The 23857-nt window shown below is 38.4% G+C and overlaps 1 pseudogene; it reads right to left on the reverse strand.

The window, feature by feature from the left end:
* Positions 1-1532: 1532 nt before the first annotated feature.
* LOC122138355 lies at positions 1533-20727 on the reverse strand (annotated as a pseudogene).
* Positions 20728-23857: the final 3130 nt, after the last annotated feature.

Here is a 23857-nt window from a genome sequence, read left to right on the forward strand (position 1 = left end):
GCTGATCACAGCGTGAGTATAATAAGGCAGCAAGTCCAATGCATACCAGCTTTTCGCTTTGGAGCCGAGCGTTAGTATCGTTCTGCTCAACTGTGTCTGCTGTGAACTACGAGTTCAGCACGCTCTCGGAAGCTTCGTGTGTTGGCGAGAACGGAGCTTCAGCGGTGGTCGTTCCCAAGTCGAGTGGGTGCGCACTTCAGGCTGCACTACCCCCTGTCGTGTTGCAAGCAGCCAATTCCCCTGTGTGCCTCAGCACTAAAAGACCCACGGAATCCAGTGGGCCTCCCCACAACCAGATGTTGATCTCAACATCAGAGGGAGTGGTGTCCGATTTAGATTCGGCCACGCTGCTGCCGCCCTCTGGGATGGTGGCAAAGCCTGAATCGGATGATGTGTATAGTCCACGATATAGCCTTAGAGCCTGTGTTTCCCGGCAGACTTCTGCCTTCCCAAGAGGGTTTTAATCACCTCAAATTTCTCCATATACACCTAAACGGATGCTATATGTATATTTGCTTCCGAAAACTCCTTTGGGAAGGATGGGGCTTCCGCAGCATCCCTGTTGCAAGCGGAACGGGTAAAATAGGGTTTTCCCAGTGTTATCCAGTCTCCACCCAGTGAGGTAGTGCTTTGACAATGGTGAGTGGAACTACTTGTTCCAGCCCCAGCCTACACATAATAGGGGCGTGGGCGGCTCGCACAGGGCACTGGAAGGGGCAGAACCCATGGCACTTTGGTAGGGATCCCAATTCGTCGGTCACCGACGTGACGATGAGAGTGACTGACTGACAGTGAACATCTCGGTTACGAATGGTAACCCTCGTTCCCCTGAAGGAGGGAGTGGAGACGTCCCGTCCCGTCCCGTTGCCACCGTTGCTGTACCACCCACTAAGCTGCCAGGTCACCGGCTCGGCTCCTCAGCGAAAACCTGGTATGCATTGTACCTGCTGCCTTATTATACTCACGCTGTGATCAGCGGCAGCTGGATGCAATAATTGCATGCCAATGTGCATTAGGGGCGATATCCCAATTCTTCAGTCACCAACGTGACGTCTCCGTTCCCTCCTTCAGGGAAGACCGTGATGTTTCTTAACGGATGTAGCTGTAAAATGGCTTTGTGCCATCTGACAACTAAATGCATAGCAAAAATGAATAAAAAATCACAAGGCAGTTCCTGAAAAGTACAGTTGTAATTCCAGCTTTATTTATATATAAGACATTTACAGAGCCCTCAAACACACATATTCTATGAATGGGTGGCATTTATTTATAAATGACTCTGGCTAAATTTCATTTTCATCAAAGCCTCAACAAGAATAAAATTTGATTTCTCTGTATATATTTTATGTGTACGAAAATAAAACTATTGTGGCCAGTCTTTATACATTACACAAAAACATAAAAAAGCCTTTTTAATGTTAAACTGTGAAATACATTTTATGACGTTAAACATTAAAACCAATGTATAAATGTAAAAAAAATTGCAAACATTCGCCTCTCTAAAGATGCTAAAGATCTCACTGAACATTGAAAAAAGTTAAAGCTGTTTTATTTTATTGAATGATCATGCATCAGACCCATAGATTCATTAATACACATCTTATCTGTGCTTCATGCGTTTAGCACCAACAAGTTTTTTCACGAATCTCCAGAAAATGTTGGGTTTTGAATTGTGGTTGTAGCATTCTGGAATAACGGGTTGGTACCCTGTAGAAGGAGAAGAAAACATAATGTGCTTAATAAAATATCAAGCATGAATACTGAACAGTTCTAGGCAGATTGACTGAATATGAAGGGTAGGGTTTTTTTGTTGTTGTTTAAAGAAACAGAACTTACAGATGTTTTTTCATGTTTTCTGTCTTTTTCAAATCTCTTCCATTCTCGAAGGTCACTTGCATACAGAACTCCCCTTGATGATGAGGAGGATCAGGAGACCAATCAGTGCCACAGCTGCCAGAGATCCTCCTACGATGGCTGCTATGTTTGGCCCCTCAGGACATTCTAACACAAGAAAACATAAAGGTAGAAAACTTGATGCTTTTTGAAACTGGAACATTTGTACAAAAAAAAAGAACATTCTGACATGACTTACTCACCCTCATGTTGTTGCAAACCTCTGTACTATTATTTATGCTGCCTATCTCCAAAAGGATGAAAATCATCATAAAAAGTCCTTATGACTACTTTTGAAGCTTTTTGTCACTATAAACTACTGTATTGTTGTGTAGAAAGAGAAATTCTCATAACAGCAGGGTTCAGAATGACATGAGGGTGAACAATGACAGAACCCAAGTAACTAGTACATGTTTTAGTATTTCAGGTATTGTGTCTGTGTCTACCTCTGGCTTGGAGAACTTTGACATAGTACTTGTCAAATCCACGCTGTTCCGTCATTGTAAAATAACATCCAGCAGCCCTCTTTGTCTCTGACTCGACAGTCGTATTTGAGCAATCTTTCAACCGTCTCTTGTTTCAGATGGTTACAAGCTTTAGAGCAGTTTTTCTCAAACGGACCGGTCCCAAAGGCCAAACATTCAACACAACTCCTGCAGCAGGTCAAGAATATTTGAGTAATTTTTAAATATATATAAAAATATAAAACATTTCATTTATCATTTTATATATATATATATATTATATATATATATATATATATATATATATATATATATATATATATATAAAATATATATGCAAACAGTGATATATTTTATTTACTTTATGTAATAATAGTATTTTCTGACAGATGTTTGCACCTCAGTATTGTAGTACATTATAAAACAGTATGCATTTGAAATGTACTGAGTCTAAATGATCATTTTTATTAAAATTATTAAATGGATGCCGCCTTATTGGGACAATAAATTCCTTCCTACACCTACCACTAACCTAACCATAAATGCAAGTGAGGCACTTTATTTTATACTTTTTGATTATTTCCTTTATTTTATTGAAAATAAATGCCTTTCTATTCTGGTATGGGATGTGAAATGGGAGAAGAATGAATTTGGCAAAAGTCAGATTCAAACTCTGGTCGATCATGTCAAAAAGTTATTGCAATGAGTTTTATCACACTTCGCCACTGGAGCTGCCGTTGTTCTAGCCCAACCACAGGTTCGTGGGTGAGGTTAGTGTAAATAGCCTCTGCCAACAAAACAGGCTATTTGCATTTAATATAAATAGACACTTCGATTTTTTTTATTATTATTACATTAATGTATATTATTTATATATTACAACAAGTAACAAATACATTTCCATTAAATCCATAAAATATCCTAATTTATATAACTGAGAATATGTGAATTGCCTTGCAGGAATGCTTTTAATGGCTCATTAGAAAACTGTCCTTATGAACTGATTCTCATTATTTCTGTAAGTTAGTAGTTAAAGTTAGAAATCCTCTAATTGGGCTTATGAAATTAAAAAAAAAATATGTATTTAATTGTATTAATAATTGTTATTAACATGGCAGCTTTGTAGAGCACATGGTGACTTGTTCTGAGGTTTTCTTACCCTGACTCTTTACACGGACGTTGGCAAGAAGAACATGTTTTGCATTTGGCCCCACTGTATCCTCTCTCACATTTACACACGTTACATTCACATTTCCCACGTTCATGACAAACACCTTCATCGGTCATGCAATCCTTATCTGATTTTACGCAGTCACATGCTGGGCCCTCGTAGCCCTGATCACATTCACATTTACCACATTTGCACTTGCCATGACCTGTAAATGAAACCACATTACACTTAAGAACTGATTTTTTTTAAAAAAAAAACTATAAAGCACGTCAAATATGAGCTTTTCTACACAAATCACCTGCACACTGTGTATTGTTAGCTTTTTTCACAGTGTTCATCGTCGCATTCACAGAATTCGCCATAGAAATTGCCACCGCTGTCTGTAGAATAGCACTGACACCGTCGCGCACAGACAATCTCCTTTGCCTTCGCATTCGGTCCCCGTTGTCCTTCGGCACTGCGCTTTCAATGACGCCTCATCCTTTTGGCCTAGTTTGCACTCACAGCGCTGTCCTAAGAAACCCGGATCACAGCTGTGGACATGAGGAAGTTGCTTATGTCACTACAGATATATACATATACTCCTGCAATATGTCAAGAATATTTTGATAATTTTTAAATACATAGCAAAATATAAAACACCTTATTTAATATCTATTTTTTTTATATTTTATATTACAGAGTGTCTATTTTACACTTAATACAACCCCTCTACACTGCGAGTAAATCACTTGCATATGCAACTAAATCTTCACTCTGGGTGACTAAATGATATCTAATATTAGCCCATGGCTAATACATTCTCAGATTTTACTCGCCAATGTGGGAGTTGGAGGCTAAGTGTAAGTTTAGCACAGATATATTTTCACTCGCCGAACACTCTAACTACTATGGAGCCCCTTAAGTACGGAGCCCCTAAAGGGACATGGTGGTGGAAAAAAAAAAAAAAAAAATCAGGGTGGGTGGAAAAAATTCAGGGTTGTAGGAAAAAAAATTATGTGTTCTCTCGCAAAGATATTTGCATTCCCTCTAAAAACTTTTGCAATCTCTAGCAGAGATATTTTGCGTTCCCTTGCAAAACTTTTGCGTTCTCTCGCAAAACAGTTGAGTTCGGACAAACACTTCCTGTTTACTTTACAGCTTGTAAGTTTGTGGTTTCATACAGATTGTAAGTTCACAATGGAGCGTTTCATAGAGTTTTATTTTAAACTTGGACACAAGTTCAAATACAGTCAGCTATGCTTATAGTTTGGTCATGGATTTGGGAAATTCTAAAACGCTGAAACATAAAATGCTCCATCGCTAACAGTAGGGCATAATTTGAAAGTTGTTCATGAAAGCAAGTTCAAAGTTTTAGCAGTTTGAAGATTCAATAATATAAAAGATTATTAGAAATTTTATAAAGCGAACACTTTTACGTTCTTATTTCACTCTGGAACCTGAAATGCAATTTTCCCTGAATATCCAAATGTGACATTGATTTTATATAACAGTTCAACAAAAAAGGCAATATTAAGTGTACATTTTACATTTTGAATGTAGCCTACATTTTAAACACAATATTGTCAATATTGTTTGTTATATTTTACAACGAAATAATGGTTCCAACAAAATCCACTACAGAACTGTTGTGCGTCTCCAAGCAACAGCGGTGTTTCGTTAGTGAATGAATCTGCAGCTTTGAATGATTCGGAGAGTCAGTATGATTAATAACCCATTCATAACTACAACCATTTGCTTCATTACTGAATGAATGAATGATGATGAATGAATGAATGAATGAATGAATGAATGACGCAACGCCTTACTCATAAGACAGTGACTTCCCGCTACCTACTGGCAATTTTAGTTTTGAATCTACAAGTATCATTTTGTGTTTTGCAATCATTTATTGCTTTTTTTTATTATATTAATAATACACTTAATGGCCTGTTAAGAATATGACATAAAACATGACATACAATTAATAAGGCTAGAAAAACTTTGCCTCTATAATGGTAAAAATGCACCTGTAAATCAATTTAAGGGGGCAAAATATCGTCCCTTAATGGAAAAGGTGTTACTGCAGTCTAAGTGGGGGTACTCAGAAGAACGTTAGGCTAAATGCCCTTGGGGGTATGCCACTGTAAAAAGTTTGAGAACCAGTGTCTTAATGAATTAGCCTACTGCGCTAATTGCCTTGTAGTATATTTTTAATAAAAATAACATTTAAATAAAAAATTAGGGCTTATATATATATATAAATATATATATACCACTGTCTTGTTATATAAGCCACGTTAAGCCCGGTTTTCCTATGGGAAAGAAAACCCTTTATCTTGCAGTTCCGCTCATATGGGCTCATCTGCTTGCATGTACACAGAATATATATTTTTTAAATCATTTCTATAGCATATTTGGACTTTTTTTTATCACTGTCTTCGTTAAGCCACATTTTCTTTATGGGAGGAAATAAAGAATAAAGAATTCTGTTCACATTCTGGGCTTACCTGCTTTCATGTATACTTTTTTAATAAACTGTATACAGAATTCAGCCTTTTTAAACCACTGTCTTTGCATTTTCTTTCCATGGGGGATATGGCTTTACTAGGGCTGTGAGATATGGGGAAAAACTAATCGTGATTTTTTTTTTGACAGATATTGCGATTTGCGATTTGATTTGCGATTTTAAATTAAACTGTATTTCTTTAGTCAAATATTAAAGTATTACATGTGTTACATTGTATTTGGGATTTTAAGAACAAGTGGAAAATGTGCTGAATGTTTCATTTCATCCAAGTGAAATTAGCAAGCAGTTAAGACTGAATTTACATTCATTTTAAATGCGGAGCCAGTCGCGAGTCGACTCAGGTTGCGCATGTGCAATAAAGCCCCATCCATACTAACAGATGAGCTTGTGGAGATTTGCGATGCAGGGCCGCACGCGAATATAACCAAGCATTACGAAACAGGGGCTGCGTGAGTGTGGCAAGTGCGAACGGCCTCGTCCATGATGCGGGGTTCGTGCCATGTGGGGCAGAGAGGAGCGAGTATGAGAAGCATTCAGAGACACAAGCTGTGTGTGTGGCCTTCTGAATTAGGAATAGTGAACAAGCTTTATAAAACTTATTTCAAATTAATCTGTTGGGGAGATAAAACAGGTAAAATAACATTCATGTACTAACCAAAACACCTTTAAGAATGTATATTTTATTTTCCAGTACTGAAACAAGAACCGATACGGGAGCTCTTGATTGTGACGCAGCTCTTGCAAATTACGTTTTTTTTTGTTCATTCAAAGTTTAAATTTACATAATGTTTTTCTTAGTTTGACCCTGTAGACGCCATAATGCCACGCTGTCTCTCTCCCACTATTTGTTGTTGTTTGTTTTTTTTTAAATGGGGGGTGTTCATGCAGTTTGGCCTAGAGCAGAGCTGACTGGGGAGAAACGGAGGTGCGCTCACGTCTTTTTGGTCGGTAAGACTGGTCACTCAAGGCTGGCAGTCATGCCTTATGCTCTGGGAAACAGAGAAATATCGCGTCCACATCGCAGCCTTTGCGATTACAAATTGGCAACAGTCTCATTAAATTTTCAATTAATCGCACAGCCCTATGCTTAACGTGCAATTTACCGGGTTACGTTCATATTTTGGGGCTGTTTCTTGCTTGTATGTATGCTTTATTTAATATGTGTGTACTGAATTTAGTCCTCCACGTGTTTTACATTTTAAGTGTTTTTTAGAATGTCCCAAAACCATGCCTTGATGAGCATGCACTGACTTATTTTAGTCCAAGTTCAAAATAAAACTCTATGACCGCTCCAATTGTGACCATATGGAGCTGTATGGAACCACTACAATTTTTATAGTAAACCAGGAGTGTGGTTGTCCGAATTCAACTGGTTTTGTGAGATAATGCAAAAAACTTTGTGAAGGAATGCAAAGTTTTGTGAGGGAACCACAAATATTATTTTGTGAAGAGAATGCAAAAGTTTTGGCGAGTGGAACGCACAACACAATCTGAATTTTTTTTTCCTCCCACCCCAAATTTTTTTCATTCATTTTTTTTCCAGCACGCATGGTCCCTTTAGGGGTCGCCGTAAAATGGAGGCACAGCACACCTGTGTTTGTGTATTTGACATACCGTAATAACTCTATTGTGAAGGTGCACGACTCGCCGTCCGCTTTCCCTCCTCAGATTGAGAAAGAGAGCGAGCGAGAGAGTCTTACATAACATTTAAAAAAATAATCGCGCGCTACATGTAAATGATATTCTTTGTGTATTTTCCTGTCAAATAACGGATTTCCATTGGAATTCTCATATTTTAAGAACTAATGCACAACGATAGTCTCATTGGCCTGGTGTCACTTATATTGTCCCTATTTTGATTTTCAGCAAGATCAGCTCCAGTGAACGCACACACCTGATTAATATTCATAATCAGCAGCTTGTTAATCCTGGTGCGTTTTATAGTTGTTCTTATTACTAAATTTGTATGAATAATCAATTATAATAAAATAATAATATAATAAATAATAATAATAATATATAATAATAATATAATAATATTATCTTGGTCAGTAGGTATTGTTCGGGTTTTCCCAAATTTTTTTTTCAACATTTTGTTTTTCTCCTGAATGTACTCAAAAAAAAAAAAAACCCACCACCCAAGTTGCAGTTAACTGACTAATTTGCAATTCATACATGTTACCCCCGTCTTAATTTCTAATTCTTCAACTTCTATTATTAAATAATCTTTGAATGTCAATATTATAATGCTTGACCTAACTGATGTTAAGAGTGTACTTGCAGATATGTAAAAAGCGGTTTCCAGGTTTACATTTACATTTACATTTAGTCTGTAGCATACCGATTTTTCCAAAGTGACTTACAAATGAGGACAATGGAAGAGCAATCAAAAACAACAAAAGAAGCAATGATATATAAGTGCTATAACCAGTCTCAGTTGTGCCTAAAAACACAGTATACGGTAGCAAGGGCTTTTAAATATATAATTACTATAAGAAAACACAGGTAGAATAGAAAATGAATAGAGCAAGCTAGTGTTAGAGGTCCTTTTTTTATAATTGTATAATACATGAAAAGAAAATAGATAGACTACAAAAAGATTGAAAGGTAGTTAGATTTTTTTTTTTTAAAATAGAATTAGAATAGTATGCGAATGCAAAGTTATAAGGTCAAATACAGATGGAAGAGATTGTTTTTTTAAAGCCGATTCTTGAAAGCTGGCTAAGGACTTCAGCTGCCTCGATTTGAAGTTGGGCAGGTCATTCCACCATTATGTAACATTTAATTTTAAAAGTCCGTAAAAGTGACTTTTGTGCTTCTTTGGGAATGGCACAATCAAGCGACGTTCCATTGCAGAACGCAAAGCTTCAAGAGGGCACAGTAAGTCTAAAGTAAAGAATTTAGGTAAGGGGTGCAGAGCCATGGTTGGTTTTGTATAATACACATCAATGCCTTGAATTTTATGTGAGCAGCTATGTGTAGCCAGTTGTCAAATTGATAAACGAGTGGTACATGTATTCTTTTCGGCTCATTAAAATAGCTTGCTGCCCGCGTCTGGATTATGTAAAGGTTTGATTAGAAATGTCTGGAAGACCTGCCCAAGAGGCGTTGCAATAGTCTAGGAGCCTGACAGAACAAGAGCGTGTCAACAGGAGTTGTTCAGCCAATGGTCCGAAAGCAATGGCCCTAATCCTTCTTTAATGTGTGATAACAGCAAATCTGCAGGGACCCTACAGTTTTAGCAATGGGGTTCTGTGAGAAAGTTTAGCTGATCATCAATCAATAACTCCAAGGCCTTTCTTCTGGCTGTTTTTGAAGGATGTTTTATGGTTGATGTTGCCTAACTTGAATGGTGAAATTGTGATGAAACGATGGGTGTTGCTTGGCTCACCACAGAGCAGCTTCTCGTTCTTGGCAAGGTTGTGTTGAAGGTGATGGTCCTTTCTCCAGCAAGAAATGTCTTGTTATACAGCTGGAGATGCGAGCAGCTACGCTAGATGGATCATCAGGAATGGAATGAGAGGGTAGACGAGTTGACGTGTCCATCAGCATAGCACTCGGTATGAGAAACACCCCCATGTTTCTGAATGACAGAACCTAATGATGCCATGTAGACATAGAAGAGAAGTGATCCAGAACTGAGCCCTGTCTGTACCGCCATTCAGGTTTAGATGTTGCGACTTGGACACCTCACCTCCTCCAAGATACTTTGAAGGACCTATCGGATAGGTAATACAGTCAAACCACTGGAGTGCGGTTCCTCGAGATGCCCTTTGTCAGTAGGGTTTGACAGGAGGATCTTTGTGGGATTAACCGTGTCCAAAAGCAGCAGATTTAGATCAAACGAGCAAGGACATAATAGTGAAGATTTGGATTCCTCTTGCCAGTCTTTCCCTTGGGCTTCAACAACTGAGAGCAAGGCAGTCCGCATTTGAATGTCTCACTTCTGAAGCCAGATTTGGTTGCTGCTGTCAAGGATGGTGTTCTGCTGTGAGAGAAAGGCAAGACGTTGGTTTGAATAATAGCTTGTTTCAACGTGGTTTTTGCAATGAAAGGAAGAAGGAAACAATCAGTCTGGTAGTTCTCTTAAAAGAGATGGGTTGAAGATGGGTTTCTTAAGTAGTGGAGTTATACAGCCTGTCTAAATGATGAGGGGAACAACACCATATGAAGGGATGTGCTTATGGATGTGAGTGAGTGCAGGTACACCTGCAGGAGAAATGGCTTGAAAGGAGATGAGATGGAATACGTCAAGCTGACAAGTAGTACAGGATTATTAGAAAGGATGAGTTTGGAGACTTCTGCCTCAGAGAGTGAAGAGAAGGATGTGAATGAGTGTATTTTGCTGGTGGATGTGCGTGGGGATGGATTTGTGTGTATAAATTGGTGCCTGATGTGTTTTATTTTTATTATGAAAAACCGTGCAAAGTCGTCACTATTAGAGATGGCAGGAGGGGGAGGAGGAGACAAGGACAAGGAAATGTTTTAAAAAGCATGCGAGAGTTAGACGAATTGTTATTTTGTTATGGTATTATGTCTTTTAGCAGTGAGACTTAGCAGAAAAGAAGAGAGGATACTGATACCCATAAGTTCAGTAGTATTTTTGGATTTGCGTCACACCCGTTTGAGCTGCCTCTAAGCTTAGAAACGTGTCCGCGGTAGAACACAGATTACAGGGGGTGAAGGGTGTACGGTCTGACCTGGAACAAGGGCCGACAGTGTCTAAACAAGATGTTAAGAGTGGAGCGAATTATCAGTAGCACTGCGCGCTGGGGCGCCCCTGGGATGCGAGACGCCGCCACTCCCCCCGCCCGGTCTACGGGGCCGCCCTCCCCGCCTGCCGCCTGTTTCGCCGCCGCGGTGCCGGGCAAGGCTCGAGTAGGGGGAGTAAGGGAGATAGGAGTGGAGAGTATGACCTACGAGTGGACGATTGATTTTTCCCGGCGCAGCGTTAGACAGGGCGGCCCCCCCCTCCGGTGTTTCTCGCTTCTGGACAGTCCGGACAGAAACAAGAGCGTGCACAAGGAGTGTGCAGCATGTTCCGAAGAAAGTGCTGTCTTTTTAAGTTGAATAAAGCAAATCTGCAGGACCGGACGTTTTAGCAATGTGGTCTGAGAAAGTTAGCTGTTCATCAATCATAACTCCAAGGTTTCTGGCTGGTTTGAAGGAGTTATGGTGGATGTGCCTAATTGATGGTGAAAATTTGTGATGAAAGATGGGTTTGCGGAACAACAAGGCAGTTCTGTCTGGCAAGGTGAGGTTTGAAGGTTGATGGTCCGTCACCACAAGAAATGTCTGTTAGACAAGCTGAGATTGGGCGAGCAGCCTACCGATGGATCATCAGGAATGGAAGGAGAAGGGTAGAGTGAGTGTCATCAGCATCGCAATGGTATGAAAAGCCATGTTTCTGAATGACAGAAAGCTAATGATGGCCATGTCGCAGAGAAAGAGAAAGTGGTCAAGAACGCTGGCCCTGAGGCACCCCAGTAGTTAGATGGAGAATTGGACACATCAACTCCCAAGATATCTTTGAAGACCTATACTGATAGGAAGACCAAACCAATGGAGTCGCGGTTCCTGAGAGTGACCTTTGTCAGTAGGGTTGTACAGGAGGATGGTGGTAACCGTGTCAAAATCAGCACGATTGATCAAGCAAGATAATAGTGAAGATTGGATTCCTCTATGCCAGTCTTAGGGCTTCAACAATGAGAGCAAGGCTAGTCTCAGTTGAAATGGCCAACTCTGAAGCCAGATTTGTGCTGTCAAGGGGTTGTTTCTGGTGAGAAGGGCAGAGACTTGTGGTTGAACATAGCACGTCCAAGGTGTTGTTTACATGAAAGGAGGAAGGGAAACCAGTCTGGTCGTTCTCTAAAGAAGACGATGGGATTGAGGGGTGGGTTTCTTAGAGGAGTGAGTTCACGGAGCCTGTCTACATGATGAGGGGGAACACACCTGTATGAAGGGAGTGTGTGCATGATGTGATGGTGAGTGCAGGTACAACTCGCAGGAGAAATGGCTTGAAGGCGATGAGATGGAATAGGATCAAGCGAGACAAGTAGTAGGATGATGAGAAAGAATGAGTTTGGAGACTTCGCCCTCAGAGAGTGAAGAGAAAAATGTGAGACGTGTCTGTTGTGGTGGATGTGCTTGATGGGATTGTGGTGTGGAAAATTGTGCACTGATGTTTTTAAGTTTTATTAATGAAAAACGTTGGCAAACAGTCGTCAGCTATTAGAGATAGAAGGAGGGGGAGGAGGAGGACAAATGAGCAAGGAAAAATGTTGATAAAAAGCAGCGGCAGTTCGACGCAATTGTTAATTTTGTTATGGGTTAGTATGGCTTTTGGCCGTGGGAATTAGCAGAAGACGGAAGCGAGGAGTGGACTGATAAAACATAGGTCAGTAGTATTTTGGACTTTGGTCCACACCCTTTGAGCAGCTCTAAGCTTAGAACGGTCTCGTTCGCGTTAGAAACATAGATTACAAGGGGGTGAAGAGGGTGGTACGGGGCTGACCTGGAAAGACAAGGGGATTAGTTTTCTTTTTAACAAGGGCACAGGACAGAGTCTAAAACAAGTGTAAGAGTGGAGCAGAAAGTTTTCAGTCGAACTGTTAGCATCAAAAGATGCGTAATAGTTTAGTGGAAGGAAGCGGAAGATGAAAACCATTGCAGATAGCAATGATAAAGTTTAATATAGTATAATAATTATATATATATTATAATGTTGTAAATGGCACAAGCTTTATATATATTATATATCTATATATATATATATATATATTAGTATAGTATTTCAGTCTGGCGAATAAACAAAAACATTTTTACTAGCCATGGCGATTCAATGATTCAATGCCAAGTGTCTGTGAGAGTTATAATTAATATTACTGTAGTTGCTTGTACACTCTTAAAAATAATGTGCTTCACTAGCCATTAGAAGAAACTTGTTATCGAAATGGTTCCATTAGGAACTTTCTGTTTCAACAAAGTATGTTGCAAAAGGAGGTTCTTCAGATTACAAAAATTGTAAGAAAGGGGGATCTTTGACTGAATGGTATTTGTGGAACCCAAACAAAGGTGCTTCTAGGGCCATCACTGAAGACCTTTAAAGCCTCGTTTATTTATTATATATATTTGTGGCTCTTTCACACACCAAAACACACACACCATATATAATATATATTATTATATATATATATATGTGTGTGAAAAGTGTACGTGGACCCATACTCAGAATTTTCATGCTCTGCGTTGACCCATCCCAAAGTGCAACACACGCAGTGAACCACACACAAAAACACCCGGAAGAAGTGGGCAGCCATTTTATGCTGCGGCGTTGTGGTAGTTTGCTTATGGTATTGAGGGTGGAGGGAGAGCGGTGTACATTCACTCCCCCCACACCTACAGACATGCCAGCCCGAGACTCGAACTCGCAACCTTGGATTGCAGTCCAACCTCTAACGTTAGCCACGAGTGCCCCCCATGATTTGGATGAAAAAGAAAGCAATAAAGGGGTAAGTATTGTCTGTTACTGCAGCTGCCACAGACAACTTACCATTTCACCCACAGGAGGATGAGGTTGATGGAATAAATAACATTACATTCGACCGAGTCGTAGTTCCCCTCACTTTTCCCTACCCCCGTGCGATGAGGAGCTCTGACTGGTAGCATCTGTCTACTGTTAATGTCCACATTAAAATCACTGAAGTATTATGGTAAGGAGTAAGGTCATTTACAAAATCTTAACATATTGCCTTTTGCTACAATGATAAAACCAAGATTTGCATCCTGACTGCGTAGATTGCTCTTATGAGTCATTTGACGAATCTTACTCACCCCTTACCCATGTTCACATTAGCATTTTCCCTTTCACTGGGACGTTTCTTCCACCTTTACCAGTCTGATGTGTATTCACACAGATATGAAGTCTGGGAGAGCTTTCATGAGCCAAAGATCACTTCCAGAGGTCAATTGTTTCTGTTCCCAAACCCCATAGGACATTAATAATGGTGTTTAAACATCGAATATCACAATACTTTACTTAAAAACAAAAATACATAAATAAATTTGTTGCAAAGTGGAAATCCCCATGACACTCACGTTTGTATGCATCCACAATTGATTTTGACAACTTGCTCGAGTCTTCATCGAGAGGCACTCCAAACTGCAGATTTAGGGATCAATTTGCTCAGCTCCTGTTAAGGATACAAGTCATGTATACACCATAGTGCTTCATCTACTAAAAATATGCATGTGATTGTGTGTAAATTAAATAAAGTAAAAGGTACCCCAATTATAAGCTACAAAAATTAATGATTTGCACACAGGTTTCCCAAAACACTGGCAATGTTTTATAGTGCCACAGAGTCACTTGTTTACACTTTCCAGGGTACTACCAACCTATGATAAGCATAACTTTAAATAGACAATTGATTTGGCTTATTTTAGCTAAGCACTGTTTTACTTACTGTGTACACAGTTTCCATTTTTTTGGTGACTGCAAAAATGGGTTGTATGTTTTGGCTCCTCCAGTTTGCGAGCAATTTTGTCCAACAGATGGGTATCCTGAAAACACAGAGTGTATTATAGTTTTTGATATTTTAATATGATATGTTATCAAGGTACTGATAGCATCTAATACATAAACCTTTTTGCATATGTACCTGTACACTTTGGAGATGTACAAATGTTAAGAATTCCTTGAGCCTTTAAGATATTAATTATAATATAATGTGTACTAATCCAAATGGGTTCATGTCTAAGGTGCTGTCAGTATGTATTTTATGTTTCAGGGACTATCTAAATGTGCAAAAAATTTACAATTGTGAACTCGCCCTGGACCAGTGTTCTTTTAATGTCATTTAGAAATTAATAGTGTAATATAAACTATAAAACAACTATTACGTAGTACTAAACTATTATATTTTGTATAGTATATAGTAATTATTTCAATTTGCCATTTTTATTTTTATATCTTCTGTTTTTATTTTACTTTTATTTATTTATAATCTTTAGTCAATTTTGTTGGTTGCCAGAATTTTAATTCTTTTCTTTGTAGTTTTAGGTACTTAGTTTCATTTTTTAGTACTTAAAATAACCAAAAATGAGAAGAACTGTTGGAATGAATATATATTACTATTTTCAGTTATTGTTAATTACAATTAATGTTTATTTTATTTCAAAGTGCTGAAAATGAATTTGTCTGGTTTTAGTTTTAGATCTAACAATACCTGACCCCCCCTTTTTTCTGACTTTGCTAGTTTAGCTCAAATGCTTTTAATAATAAATATTCTAAATATTTGTTATATAACATATGAATATAAATTAATTAAATCATACCCAGAGGTTGCTCTTGCTGTACTTGTTTTTGACCAGCTCACAGGTTTCTTTGTTTGGTTCCAGAATGGCAGCAAGTTTTCCATCCCCTGCCATGTGGAAGCCGTCATCAGTGGCCAACACAAGCAGTCGAGTGCTGTTTCCCCAGCCGATATCCTTCTGCATGGGTAACACATGAGAGGGGTGGGATACATTTTTTCTAATCCATATGATAGGACATGTAAACACTTGATTGATTGAAAACTGAAACCGGAAAATCTTGCACGTGCATGATGTAAAAAAGTGCGTAATGACGCATGGAACAAGTCGATGTTGCTGTTGCTGAATATAAAAATATGTAACCGGCGCTGACGAGTCGTGAGACATGCGGATCTATGTGCGAGCTTTTATCAGACAGAGATGTGGTTGTAACAGGCATGGGTCAAACACTGGCAAACAGGTATATAGAGGGCAAGACAAAGAATATTCCTAGGGAAAGCATGGGTCTTCGATGAGCGAACAATATCCAGAGGGCTAAGCAAGAGGGGTAATCCAGTATCCAGAGCAAAAGGGTCAAAACACGAGTAACACGGCAAGTCAAGGAAAAGACTAATCTAAGAAAACTAGAAACAGAGACAAGATTATGAAAACTAGAAACAGAGACAAGACTATGAAAACAAGGAACTGAAACAAGACTATGAAAACTAGAAACTAACACGGAAAGGCTTATGTATCACTAGGAGAGCGATATGTGCAGAACAATACTCGGCAGTTTGAAAGTGATCTAAGTGAGTGTTATATAATGAATGTGTGATGGGTTACAGCTGTTGTGTAATCAGTGCATTCAGCTGTGTGTGTAATCAGTGCCTTCAGCTGTATGTGTGTAATTATTGCAATGGATAATGGGAACTGTAGTCCGAGGTGAAGTGCAAACAGTTAGTGTGGTGCAAGAAATTCCATGTAGTGACCGGGTTGACCTCTGGTAGTGAGTGAATGAAGTTCATAGACCAGATCATGACATAGCCCCCCCTCCCCAAGCAGCGCGCTTCCAGATGCTCTTAACAATCTAGGAGGGCGGTGGATCGGAGGTGGAACAGGGGGAGGGAAGGAGGGCCAGGTCCACGTGGAAGTGGAGTGGCCGGGGACAGAGGCAAAGGCCGCTAAGCAGGAAGCCAGGGTGGACCAGGTAGAACTGGAGCCCACCAGGGTGGAGCAGATGGAACTGGAGCCCACCAGGGTGGAGCAGATGGAACTGGAGCCCACCAGGGCGGAGCAGTCAGAACTGGAACCCACCAGGGCGGAGCAGAAGACAACACAGGCAGTGCATTCATGGTCTCAGGGACCGAGGCAGGGAACACAGAGAGTTCATAAACGGCCTCCATAACCGTGACAGGACAGAACGAGAGTTCATAAACGGCCTCCATAGCCGTGACAGGACAGAATGAGGATTCGCAGACAGCATTCATAGCCGTGACAGGACAGGACAAGAGTTCACAAACGCCCTCCATAGTCGTGACAGGACAAAATGAGGATTCGCAGATGGCCTTCATAGCCGTGACAGGACAGGACAAGAGCCAGCGTATCCCTGAGCCAGCGCAGGTGACCTCTGGTGGTGAGTGAATGGAAGTTCATAGATCAGATCATGACAAAATGAGTCGTGTCGATTTTAAAATTCACCTTCCAATCATCGTCTGTGAACTGGTGCAGGATAACATTGAACCACAAGTGCTTCCTTTGAACTCTCATAAACAGACGTCTTGTTTTGGGCGTGGGAATGGCCTTTTTAACTTTTTGATTAATATAAGCATCATTGCACAAAACTTAATGTGCTTTTTGTCTCCTAATTAGGACCGAAAATAGCTAGGGCTAAATATTAAGTCTGCTTTTTTAAAAAAAGAACAGGAGGACAGTTACTATGTAAAAAACAGTGGGAAGCTGCATATTCGTCAAAAGATTAAATACGATTGGAAGCTTGTGACACATAAATGCTCACATCAACACGATCACTTTATTTAGCATTTCATGTAAACACTATGTTCGGATCTATGATTTCATTCCAATTGAAACAAAGTGTACATGTAAATGTAGCTATAGTTTTGTCTATAGTATCGCAAAATAAATTTCTGCAAGTTAACATACTGTTAAAATGTATAGCCTGAATGCACTGTAAGTTGCTTTTTTTGGATAAAAGCGTCTGCTAAATGCATAAATGTAAATGCAAGTTATGCATGTAGTGTAAAACATATCTTAGTCTCACCACGCAGACTGCAACTTGCATGATGGCATCCAGGCTTCCCTCTGGGGGGTCCAGGTTTCCGGATATATGCTGCTTGGCTACCATATCTCTGAACTTGGTCCCATCTTTTGTCAGAGAAAGTACATGCTGAAAGCCAAATGCTGGCTGACATGGTTTCACTTTTATCCGAGCACGGCCGTTGGAGCTTCGCTTCATTGGTGTCGGTGTATGGAAGAAGTGTGTTTGTCGACAAACGAACCGAAGCCTGCATCAGGAAAGTTTGGTTCATGAAGCCATTGCCATAATCTTTGAAACACTAAAAATATTAATAATATTATATTTTTATGTTAATATATTTGAATGCTCTTACCTATCCTGGCATTGCCAGTGATTCTAGTGAGCTCAGTAAGTAAATTATTTCCCAGTTGTTTCACATTCTCCAAATCATCTTTCATGGAGTATGAGAGATCCATTAGGTAGTAGAGATCCACTGGATAGCCTATTGCCCTTTTAAAATGTAATTGAAAAGTTTGGGGCAACCCTGAGGAAACAACAAAATTCAGTCACCTCTGTTCTCTGAAAGTCAGGCTCAAACTTACATTAAAAAAGAAAGCTGTTTTGCTTGAGCTATACAGTAGATTTGTAAGAATATGACATACCTGGTCTAAGATTAAGTTGTACTTCTTGTGGTTGGATTTGCACCGGATTTGCACCAGGAGCCAGAGGCTTGTCTTTAGTTTTTATAAAATCGTTTTTAGGATTTATTATGCCACTGGATGAACATCCTTTATCTCTAAGCATAGCAGCTGTGTTACAACGTGCTGCTTCCTGCTCCCCAGCCTTGGTGAAATTCTGTGGTTTAAGTAGGACAGAGAGCATTATGTGAAGGAGATGCAATGTGCCAGTCATTTTTCTTTACTTGAAAAAGCTGTTGAGAATTTGACAAAACCAACATTGGACACTGCACACTGGAATGTTAGAAATCAAATTGTTGGCATTGAATAGTAAAACTTGCAAGCTCCAAAAAAAAAAAAAAATTCTTACAGCAAGACACTTTGAGATTTTTTTTTTTTTCATCAATAAAATTGCATTTAAAAGGTACTTAGTTGACATTATGACTGTTAGTGAAATCGCTGGAGTTTGTAGCACTTAAGTAGCATGCATGATTTTCATGAACACAACTTTGTTAAATATTAAGTCAGATATTTTCTGAAGGCCAATTAAATGGTATTTCACAAGTTCCCCACCACTGGAAATTGATATCACTGATATTAACCATAGAGCCATTAAGAAGCACTTGCCAAATCTTTACACCAGGCACAGCCGGACCCGGACTTGATGCAGTCTCCACATGTGTTTACTGAAGCTTTTAAACATTGTTCCTCCATGTAGACTGCAACAAACAGTTTAAATTTCAGTTATATCTTGAAACCATCTATTTTGCTTGCATAATTCAACATTCTGGATATTTGCTTGCATATTTATGATTAATGTAGTTAAAATACATTAATACCAAATGCATTTATCTGTGAGCCACAGGCTTTTGTTCCAAAACCTAGTGTGTTCTATATGAGTATATGTTCAAATCTGTCACTCATGAGGTTCCATTTTAGTTAGAACCACTAGATTTTGGAACAGAGCCGGTATTCTTCAAACAAGACTTAGCTGTGTCCAAATAAAACTGGTTTCTGATTTGCTTCCAATCCACCATAAACATCAGATGGCTTTTTTGTTATTTTTTTTTATTTTTTTTTTTTTGAACAAACTGCACGCACAGGATTTGTAGGATATCATAGGCAGCAAAGGAGATTATTACCACTTCTGCACAGGCAGTATATTTCCAGGTTTGGACACAGTGTAAAGAACATAAGAGCATCTGCTAAATGACTAAATGTAATCTAAATGTAAACATAATACAAGGTGTATGTAATGCACGTACCCTGTCTTACCACCAACAACAGGAAAAGGCCCCTCAGACACACTGCCTGAAGCATTTCCTAGTGTAAAACAGCATTCTTTAATATCATAGTTCCTCATATTTCAGCTTCCTAAACTATTGAAAATTATGGGAAATGAGCTTGCCATTGCTGTTTAGTAATGCAAACAAACCTTTCCTATACCTGGTTGTGTAGTTTTGTAGCAACTGTGCAAGGCATTTAACAGAAAAGTGTGAACTTGAAAAAACCAAATGCTTTATATGTTTTTAGCAGATGTAAATGTGTTGCATGTAACACATCTCAGACAAGTGACTGCCATAGACTTTCAAATGGTCTATGTGCTTGACATTTACTGGTTAATCGTAGTTTCTACCACATCGCCCCATGAAACAAGACTTAGTTTCCCACACAGAGAGCTATATTTACATTGTCGGATCTAGTGCAAGATGTAGTCTAGGTGCTGTACGCCACTTTTTGCAATGTCAGATGGTTACAGGAACATAAATGCTGGTTTTATGACTTTGTTTGGATGTTTATTTATACAGTCAAGCTCAAATCATACAAATACAGACTACTTTTATGATACTTTTTTAACGGTATAAATCACCATCCATTTTGTTGTATGATAAAAAGCAGCCCAGACATTTTGGTTAACATTTTATTTTTGTGTTTAAAAAATAAAAATAAAAACTATACTATACTATGTTAAAGTATTCCTTTATCATATTGGCTTTAGTTATGATGTACTTATTTGTTGTCTTCAACATCTATCAGAGTCTTCCATGTATTTAGTAAACGCAGTTGATATTGCCATTTATACAACTCAAGAAAATTAGACTTACTGTTTGAAGTAAGAAAATATAAAGTCATTCCAGAGTTTACTGGTTAATATAACATTTGATTCATCCTTGTGGATTAGGGAACTAACGGTTAAGCAGACAGAAACTATGAAACTGTTCCTAAAGCAGTTACTGTAACAAAACTACAACAGACATGAAAGAATTAGTAATTCACGAAATCGGAAAATGCACAAAATCAAGTATTAAACTTACTTAATGTTGTCGAAATGCAATGCCCTAGAGAGATACCGCTGTCATAAATGGCTATGAAATGCTTTTTGGTTTCCTTAAGCAGAACACAGTTGCTTCAGAACTGAAAGAAAGTTAGCAAACTGTTGCATACATGACAGGAAAGCAGAGAGGAAGTAAAATGACGAAAGTCCTGAGAAAATATGGGCGTTGAGGTAAAGGAGATGAGACGATGCAAATCTAAACCACATATTCAACTAGAGTTTGAACTAAGCTAAAGTTTAGGATAAAAGTTCCTACAACAGAAAAAATGTTACTGAGCACCTTAGTAAGATGTTAGGCGTGTTTTTATGCTAGAAACTGTCATTATTCACATTCATGACCACTTAACTTTTTCTTTCGACTTTTACAGTTAAACTGCTGTTGTGCCTTTTAGAACTTCTTTAAAAAAAATCTTTAGTTTACTGGAATAGGCCTATATGGGATCCGTGAATAAATGGAGTTTACCCAGAAATGAAGATTAAATCTTCATACTCACTCTTGTGTGCCGTATTACTTGTGTGCACCTGCTTCTCAAACTTGTCTCCTGAGACAAAAACTCTAACAATCTCACAATGGTCTCCTTTATAGCTTTAGAAAAAATCTCAACAACATCACACTCTTTGCTAAGATATTTCTCCTTAGCTGGAGACTCTGGATATCTCACATTTTTCTCCTCCAAAGTTTCAAACAAGATCTCAACAGCGTAACACACTGTGCTCAGATATTTCTCCTAGTCTAAAGACTCTGGTGGTCTCAAATTGTTCTCCTTTAAAGCTTTAGAAGAGATCTCATCCCTTCTTTGCTCAAAGGCACACAAATGGCTTATGACTCAATCTTGATTATTAATTGGACTAACTTGATTATTAATACATATTATATGGAAGAAATGTCTGAGCTCATATTGAGGCATTTGACTTGGTGCACACTTCGTAAAGTTATAGAGATCACTTCTGAAATTTAGAGACAAAAGTGAGAGCTCTTGAGTCTTTAGTGTAGGAGAAAATCTGAGCACACTGTGTGATGTTGTTGAGACCTCTTCTAAAATTTTGAGGAGACAAATGTGAGAGATCCTGAGTCAAGAAGGAAAAATATCTGAGCACAGGGTGTAAAGTTGTTGAGATCTCTTCTAAAGCTTTAAAGATGACAATTGTGAGAGTGTTAGAGTTTTTGTCTCAGGAGACAAGTTTGAGAAGAGGGAGACTCAAGCAAAAGATTCCATTCAGTCTTAAGGTAACCTCATTTCTGTCTAGGAGAAATATTTGAAATGGTAAAGAGATCCCTTTTTTATTTTATTTTTCTTCCCTCTGGTTAGCTTCAATGTCATTTATCTACACCAATTCAGTTAAAGACAGTACATGCAATGTCATATTTAAAGTTGTTTTATGTAGACAGTGTTTTATTGCACAGTGATTTAACAGAGGAAACCATAACCTATATTTACATACATGCAAAAATGGGCTGTACAAGACAAAATTTTAATACTAAACATAGTATAAAAAATAAAAATAAAAATACTGGGACACTAGTGTTACATTTGTTAAAAAAGGTATTGCTCTTATACTAAACATCTTGCACTTGTAAGTCATTTCTAGTGTGTTTGGAAAATTAGGTCCTACTGTCCTGCCCATTAAAGGTGAAAAACCCCATTGCAATAAAAAAGCATCAGCAACCTCTGAGCAGTAAAACATTTTTATAATGGAGTCTTGCAAGAGAATACAGCGAGACAATAAAGAGATCTCCCATGTTTCTCACACGTTTCTCTCCCATTGTCATTTTGAATTCGTTTCTTTCAGAACTTTCTCATGTGAGAAATACATGAGAATCACAACTAAGTCTCCTGAGGTTAGAAAGAGCAACCACTGAGCAACAAAATATTCCTATAATGCAGTCTTGATAGAGATTGCAGCAAGACAATGAAGAGATATTCTATGTTTCTTCCACCACATTCTCTGTTTTGACTTTAATTTCCTCAAACATTTCTCATGTCTCATTTGTTTCTACTTCCATTTCTCCTAAGGAATTTTAGAAGAAACATCTGAAATGCTGTTGATACTAAAATGAGAGATAAATGAGAATCTCATTTAACTCTCCTGAGCTTAGGAAAAGCAACCACTGAGCAATACATTTTTCTTATGGGAATGATCGTCTTCTGGACAATTGCCAAGTCACCAGTCTTCCCCATTATTGTGGTTTCAAAGAACAAGAGATACTGGGAATTTATACTGTAGTCATTTAATGAAACTCAAATGTAAATATTCTAATATTTTGAGATACTGGATTTTTGACTTTCATGAGCTGTAAGCTCTAATCATCAAAATAAAAAAAATAAAAAAAAACTTTTGAAAATGTTTTCCTTTACATGTAATGAATCTAGAATAGCTATATGAAAGTTTCACTTTTTGAAATGTTACAAAAAAGAGAACTTTTTCATGATATTCAAATTTTTTGATATATGCACCTGTATTAGCGCAGCAGTTCACTCCAACTCGCAGAAAAGCACACAAGCTGTGAAGAATCAAGATGAATATAAACGGTGCATGGAATAATGCCTAGAAATCCCCACCAAAAATATTTTTACTTTCTGAGTTAAATATCTCCAGACCGGAACTGACAGTTGACAGATGAATGCCACGACAGATAGCCTATACTTCCCTCAGAATAAAGTACATGGATTGCATTTTATTTTTTATTAATCTTGGTTTTTCACAACTTGTTTGCTTTTCCTGGGCGTGTCGGAGTGAACTGCTGCTCTAAAAGATTCTCATAAACGCGCACAGATAGGCCTATTCCTTAAATAATACACTAAAATTCAGCTTGTTTTTCACCCATCCTGTGATACTATTGCGTCTTTTTTAAAAGCTTGATGCTGATCACCATACACTCCCATGGGACCACTCTGTGATACTTTTGCGTCTTTTTTAAAAGCTTGATGCTGATCACCATACACTGCCATTATATGGACAAGAACGTGGGAGGCATTTATTTATTTATTTTTTAAATTTCCTTTTGTGGTCCGAATAAGAAAGAAAGGCATACGGCATTAGAACAATACAAGGATGAATAAATTGGGATTTAATTTTCATTTTGGGTTGAACTATCCCTTAACATCCATGGAACCATGCTGTTACACAAGAGCTGTTGACTAAAAAGGTTCTTTGTGGAACCTAAAATGTTTTTTTCTGTGGCATCACAGATTAAAAAAAAAACTAAAAAACTTTTAAGAACTCAAGTGTACTTCTGCTTTAGCTTAGCCATACTAGGAAAC

Source organism: Cyprinus carpio, chromosome B9 (assembly GCF_018340385.1).
Source record: "Cyprinus carpio isolate SPL01 chromosome B9, ASM1834038v1, whole genome shotgun sequence".
Classification (NCBI taxonomy): domain Eukaryota; kingdom Metazoa; phylum Chordata; class Actinopteri; order Cypriniformes; family Cyprinidae; genus Cyprinus; species Cyprinus carpio.